Source organism: Pseudorasbora parva, chromosome 1 (genome assembly GCF_024679245.1).
Source record: "Pseudorasbora parva isolate DD20220531a chromosome 1, ASM2467924v1, whole genome shotgun sequence".
NCBI classification, from domain to species: Eukaryota; Metazoa; Chordata; class Actinopteri; order Cypriniformes; family Gobionidae; genus Pseudorasbora; species Pseudorasbora parva.
The window spans coordinates 61,292,997-61,300,614 of record NC_090172.1 but is presented as its reverse complement, the minus strand read 5'-3'; the positions used below and the strand labels follow the sequence as shown (position 1 = coordinate 61,300,614).

Genomic DNA, 7,618 nt, shown 5'->3' with positions numbered 1-7,618 from the left:
CTTGACTGGTCTGGTGTTCATTAATCCTGTGAAGTGCTGCTCACTGTTGTTGTGTTAGCTCGAGTCGCTCCATTAAATCTCCAGTATATATGTTAAATCTGCTGCAGTCATTAGAAAAGATCATGACGTATGGGCTAGAATGGATGTCTTTTCCTTTGAGAGAGCTAGCATTTAATGACGCGTTTTGTGTTTCGGGGCGAATGACAGCAGTGCTTTTCTTCCGCTTGTGTACATGTAGTTTTATAAGATCATATTAATTGAGCAACTTTGTGAAATGTAATCCTGAAGTTGAAACTTCAGCTGCTCTTTGCCTTATAATGGTCACTTGTATTATATACTATAACATATTTTAATTGTTTCTATATACAGTATTGTTGTATAGTATACAGCACTGTTATATACAGTTTCTCTCTGTGTATACAGATCAGGCATAACATTATGAAATAAAACCTAATATTGCGTTGGTCCCCCTTTCGCTGCCAAAATACCCGTCGAGGCATGGACTCCACTAGACCCCTGAAGGTGTGCTGTGGTATCTGGCACCAAGATGTTAGCAGCAGATCCTTTAAGTCCTGTAAGTTTCGAGGTGGGGCCTCTATGGATCTGACTTGTTTGTTCAGCACATCCCACAGATGCTCGACTGGATTGAATTTGGAGGCCAAGTTAACACCTCAAACTCACTTCTGTGCTCCTTAAACCATTTGTGAGCCATTTTTGGTTTGTGGCAGGAGTATTATCTGCTGGAAGAGACCACAGTTTCCATCAAAGGCGGTGGTGGTAGGTGGAGCGTGTCAAAGTAACATCCACATGGATGGAGGACCCAAGGTTTCCCAGCAGAACATTTCCCAAAGCATCACACTGCCTCCGCCGGCTCGCCTTCTTCCCATAGTGCATCCTGGGGCCGTGTGTTTCCCAGGTAAGCCACGCACCCAGCAACAAACTCACTCAAATCCTTAATCTTGCCCATTTTTCCTGCTTCTAACTCATCAACTTTGAGGACAAAATGTTTACTTGCTGCCTAATATATCCCACCCACTAACAGGAGACATGATGAAGAGATCATCAATGTTATTCACTTCACCTGTAAGTGGTCATAATGTTATGCCTGATTGGTGTGTGTGTGTGTCTATATACAAAATAAATAAATAATAATAAAATCTAATTAATGGCAGTGAGTAATAAAATAATGATCAAGAAAAATTATACCTTATATATAAAAAATAATGAAATAAAAAATGCATTAAATAATTTGTTAAATAATAAATAATATTGTATAAATTAATATTATACATTTATATTTGACCTGTAACAAATTATTTAATGCATTTTTATTAAAAATTGTATATAATATTATATAAAGTTGTATATTATATAAAATTATTTGTATATTATTTTATATTAAAATATTAATTTTTGTAATATATTACAATATAGTATTATCAAATTAAACATCATATTAAATACATTTGAATTATGCTTTATTTTACTTGATAATTTTTTTATTACTCACTGCCATTAATTAGATTTTATTATTATTTATTTATTTGCTTAAATTTTGCATTGTTGTAATTTACCTAATACACTTTTCATACTTCATTTTTATATTGATTTTTTTTGTTAATAAGCAGGTTGCATGTAAAATCATTATATTAATTAATAATATCATTTTATTATGTAATTATATTAAATTAGTAATTTATATATTGTAATACCATAATGTAGCATTATTATCAAAAGTAATATTATACTTTATTATTTTACTTTCATCATTAACCATTATTTTAATATTTACTGTATATTTTATTACGTGCTTTAATATTTAATATAGCATTATGAATGCATTTTAAATGAGATAATTATGTATTTGTCTATGTTATGAATCCAGTAAGTTGCGTGTAATATCATATTAATGTGTCTGAGACGAAGCGCCTCTTTTATGATGGAGGCGGCGGAGGGGACACCGGAAGTGAACGTCATTGACACAGGAATGGGCCAAAATGAGCAGCTCCAGAGCAGGATGACAGCCAGGTCTTGAGAGGAAAATGTCGCGGTGTGTTTTATTGTCGCTGGAGGGATGATTGGTTTCTTCAGAGGTCGTTTCGAGGCATTGCCGAGGTAAGAGCGTCACATCTGTGCGAGACTCACCGCGCGCAGCTCCACAGGCTCACATTTCACTTCAAACGCTTCATTCGCAAAGCAGCTGTCAGTTATTTTCATCGGTATTACCATGCAACCTTGCTCATGTCTGCCAGTTTACAAATATACCCATGCATGTCAGTTTTAATGATTGTGTAAACTAGGGTTCGCAGCGTTATTTTCATCCGGTCCTTGAATAGAAGTGTGAGATGCGCGCGAGGTTTTCTGTCAGCCCACTACTTTATTATTATTATTTTTATATGCTTCGGTGTTTTATTTGAGCTTTGTAGATTGGTGCATCTGTTTAAACGCTGTTTAATAATGTCACACACACACACACACACACACCCCTGTGCTCATAAGATTGAGCCGCACACACACACAGACACACTCACTCAGGAAGACGCGCTTAGAAACGTGTTTGTTTCTGATCAAACTGTGCTTGTGTTTGTCTGTTCTTCTCGTGACACAGTTTTTGACTCTGATCATCATTAGCATGCGTGTCACTGATGTGGAGGCCCTGCTGCCTTCAGCTCCGTCACGGAGATTTCTCAACTTGTCAACAGATGATCGCTGTGCACAGAAACACACTTTGTTTTGATTTACACTGCCAGCATCACATGCGTTCAAGATCATGAGGTAGAGGAAAAGTTAATCACAGTAAATGAAGAAATTCTGCATGTTGTTCCAACTCTATGACTTTATATGGATGCTTGTTTCTACCACGGATTTAAAAAAATGAAAAGAGGTTTCTATCTTTTTATCTCACAATTCAGACTTTCCCCCTCAAATTATATAGTTATAAATTGCATGATATAAATCTGGAATTGTGTGATATAAAGCCGGAATTGCGTGATATGATATGATGCCGTAATTGCATGATATGAAGCTATAATTGCGTGATATAAAGCCGGAATTGCGTGATATGATATAAAGCCGGAATTGCGTGATATGATATAAAGCCGGAATTGCGTGATATGATATGATGCCGGAATTGCATGATATGAAGCTATAATTGCGTGATATAAAGCCGGAATTGCGTGATATGATATAAAGCCGGAATTGCGTGATATGATATGAAGCCGGAATTGCGTGATATGATATGAAGCCGGAATTGCGTGATATGATATGAAGCTGGAATTGCGTGATATGATATGAAGCCGGAATTGCGTGATATGATATAAAGCCGGAATTGCGTGATATGATATAAAGCCGGAATTGCGTGATATGATATGAAGCCGGAATTGCGTGATATGATATGAAGCCGGAATTGCGTGATATGATATGAAGCCGGAATTGCGTGATATGATATAAAGCCGGAATTGCGTGATATAAAGCCGGAATTGCGTGATATGATATGAAGCCGGAATTGCGTGATATGATATGAAGCCGGAATTGCGTGATATGATATAAAGCCGGAATTGCGTGATATGATATGAAGCCGGAATTGTGTGATATGATATGAAGCCGGAATTGCGTGATATGATATGAAGCCAGAATTGTGTGATATGATATGAAGCCGGAATTGTGTGATATGATATAAAGCCGGAATTGCGTGATATGATATGAAGCCGGAATTGTGTGATATGATATGAAGCCGGAATTGCGTGATATGATATGAAGCCGGAATTGTGTGATATGATATGAAGCCGGAATTGCGTGATATGATATGAAGCCAGAATTGTGTGATATGATATGAAGCCGGAATTGTGTGATATGATATAAAGCCGGAATTGCGTGATATGATATGAAGCCGGAATTGCGTGATATGATATGAAGCCAGAATTGCGTGATATGAAGCCGGAATTGCGTGATATGAAGCTGGAATTGCGTGATATGAAGCTGGAATTGCGTGATATGAAGCTGGAATTGCGTGATATGAAGCTGGAATTGCGTGATATGATATGAAGCCGGAATTGCGTGATATGAAGCCGGAATTGCGTGATATGAAGCCGGAATTGCGTGATATGATATGACGCCGGAATTGCGTGATATGAAGCCAGAATTGCGTGATATGATATGAAGCCGGAATTGCGTGATATGAAGCTGGAATTGCGTGATATGAAGCTGGAATTGCGTGATATGATATGAAGCCGGAATTGCGTGATATGATATGAAGCCGGAATTGCGTGATATAAAGCCGGAATTGTGTGATATGATATAAAGCCGGAATTGCGTGATATGAAGCCGGAATTGCGTGATATGAAGCTGGAATTGCGTGATATGATATGACGCCGGAATTGCATGATATGAAGCTATAATTGCGTGATATAAAGCCGGAATTGCGTGATATGATATAAAGCCGGAATTGCGTGATATGATATGAAGCCGGAATTGCGTGATATGATATGAAGCCAGAATTGCGTGATATGATATGAAGCTGGAATTGCGGGATATGAAGCTGGAATTGCGTGATATGATATGAAGCCGGAATTGCGTGATATGATATGAAGCCGGAATTGCGTGATATGAAGCCGGAATTGCGTGATATGAAGCCGGAATTGCGTGATATGATATGAAGCCGGAATTGCGTTATATGAAGCCAGAATTGCGTGATATGATATGAAGCCGGAATTGCGTGATATGAAGCCGGAATTGCGTGATATGAAGCTGGAATTGCATGATATGAAGCTGGAATTGCGTTATATGATATGAAGCCGGAATTGCGTGATATGATATGAAGCCGGAATTGCGTGATATAAAGCCGGAATTGCGTGATATGATATGAAGCCGGAATTGCGTGATTTGAAGCCAGAATTGCGTGATATGATATGAAGCCGGAATTGCGTGATATGATATGAAGCCGGAATTGCGTGATATAAAGCCGGAATTGTGTGATATGATATAAAGCCGGAATTGCGTGATATGAAGCCGGAATTGCGTGATATGAAGCTGGAATTGCGTGATATGATATGACGCCGGAATTGCATGATATGAAGCTATAATTGCGTGATATAAAGCCGGAATTGCATGATATGATATGAAGCCAGAATTGCGTGATATGATATGAAGCCGGAATTGCGTGATATGAAGCCGGAATTGCGTGATATGATATGAAGCCGGAATTGCGTTATATGAAGCCAGAATTGCGTGATATGATATGAAGCCGGAATTGCATGATATGATATGAAGCCGGAATTCCGTGATATGAAGCTGGAATTGCGTGATATGAAGCTGGAATTGCGTGATATAAAGCCGGAATTGCGTGATATGATATAAAGCCGGAATTGCGTGATATGATATGAAGCCGGAATTGCGTGATATGATATGAAGCCAGAATTGCGTGATATGATATGAAGCTGGAATTGCGGGATATGAAGCTGGAATTGCGTGATATGATATGAAGCCGGAATTGCGTGATATGATATGAAGCCGGAATTGCGTGATATGATATGAAGCCGGAATTGCGTGATATGAAGCCGGAATTGCGTGATATGATATGAAGCCGGAATTGCGTTATATGAAGCTGGAATTGCGTGATATGAAGCTGGAATTGCGTTATATGATATGAAGCCGGAATTGCGTGATATGATATGAAGCCGGAATTGCGTGATATAAAGCCGGAATTGCGTGAAATGATATGAAGCCGGAATTGCGTGATTTGAAGCCAGAATTGCGTGATATGATATGAAGCCGGAATTGCGTGATATGAAGCTGGAATTGCGTGATATGAAGCTGGAATTGCGTGATATGAAGCTGGAATTGCGTGATATGAAGCTGGAATTGCGTGATATGAAGCTGGAATTGCGTGATATGATATGAAGCCGGAATTGCGTGATATGATATGAAGCCGGAATTGCGTGATATAAAGCCGGAATTGTGTGATATGATATAAAGCCGGAATTGCGTGATATGAAGCCGGAATTGCGTGATATGAAGCTGGAATTGCGTGATATGAAGCTGGAATTGCGTGATATGAAGCCGGAATTGCGTGATATGAAGCTGGAATTGCGTGATATGAAGCTGGAATTGCGTGATATGAAGCCGGAATTGCGTGATATGAAGCTGGAATTGCGTGATATGATATGACGCCGGAATTGCATGATATGAAGCTATAATTGCGTGATATAAAGCCGGAATTGCGTGATATGATATAAAGCCGGAATTGCGTGATATGATATGAAGCCGGAATTGTGTGATATGATATGAAGCCAGAATTGCGTGATATGATATGAAGCCGGAATTGCGTGATATGAAGCTGGAATTGCGTGATATGATATGAAGCCGGAATTGCGTGATATGAAGCCGGAATTGCGTGATATGATATGAAGCCGGAATTGCGTTATATGAAGCCAGAATTGCGTGATATGATATGAAGCCGGAATTGCGTGATATGATATGAAGCCGGAATTGCGTGATATGATATGAAGCCGGAATTGCGTGATATGATATAAAGCCGGAATTGCGTGATATGAAGCCGGAATTATATCCCCGAACGGTTCAATATTATATTGAGTATTGTGGCATCCCTAATATATATATAATTTTTATTAATTTTTTTATAGAAAAAAATTAAAAATAGCTTTATTTGTGTAATACTTGACGCAGCCCTGGTAAGCTGAGTTTGAGACCCCAAAGCTAAACGTTTGCTCTGTGAATTCTTGCACCGGGAACAGCACGAGTCGACACCATTATGACTCAAAGTTTGCGTCAGCAGTAAATGCGAGTTTGTTCCTCTTTCGTGCAGCGCTGTGAGGCACTTCTGAGAAGGGCCGAAGCCACAGACAGAGCTAACTCATCAGTTTCACTCTTAATAATAACGTTTCCGTGAGGGTTTCACTGCCATGCCATATAAGAACCGCTACCCGAAAGAAGCCTTCAGTGAACAGCTCTAATTAGAACATATATAGCCTCACAATCATATATATATTTGTGAGAACTATATTTATGATGCAAGTCGCTTATCAAGTTTTATCAAGTCAATGATAAAATAATTTCTAAGTGTTGACTGTGATCTCAGCAGGCGTCGGATCAGATAATACACTACAAACTCCACACAAGGGGCTATATTGCATCTCTGGTGATCACTGTAGATGATATAATGATTTATCTGTGTCATCTTTACTTTAAGTGCTGGTGAGCCCATAATCAGTCGGATCTAAAAACGCTGATTCATCTCCAAGAAACAGTCACCTAGGTGATGCTTCCATGACAACAGAGAGAGAGAGAGAGAGATGGTGAAAGTTGTGTAAGAGTAATTTAGAGAATGAAATCATTTAATCCTCTGTGTGCATGTGTGTGTGTGTGTGTGTGTGTGTGTGTGTGTGTGTGTGTGGGCTGGTAATCCCTACGTTATGGGGACAAAATGTCTCGACAAAGATGGCAATATCCGAAATCCTTGTGGGGACATTTTTAGGTCCACATGAGGAAAACATCTTATAAATCATACAGGATGAGTTTTTTTGAGAAAGTAAAAATGCAGAATGTTTCCTGTGATGGGTAGGTTTAGGGGCTGTGTGTGGTGTGTGTGGTGTGTGTGGTG

The 7,618-nt window shown here is 38.9% G+C and overlaps 1 protein-coding gene across 6 annotated transcripts in view; it reads left to right on the top strand.

The window, feature by feature from the left end:
- Positions 1-1,957: 1,957 nt before the first annotated feature.
- clcn3 (chloride channel 3) overlaps positions 1,958-7,618 on the top strand; it is a 78,606-nt gene continuing 72,945 nt past the window's right edge. For 5 of the 6 annotated variants that reach the window (XM_067447193.1, XM_067447202.1, XM_067447185.1 and 2 more), the window contains exon 1: positions 1,958-2,115. The gene's annotated coding sequence lies outside the window, so the exon portion shown is untranslated. The remainder of the gene's footprint in view (positions 2,116-7,618) is intronic. The other variant, XM_067447210.1, reaches the window with a different exon arrangement.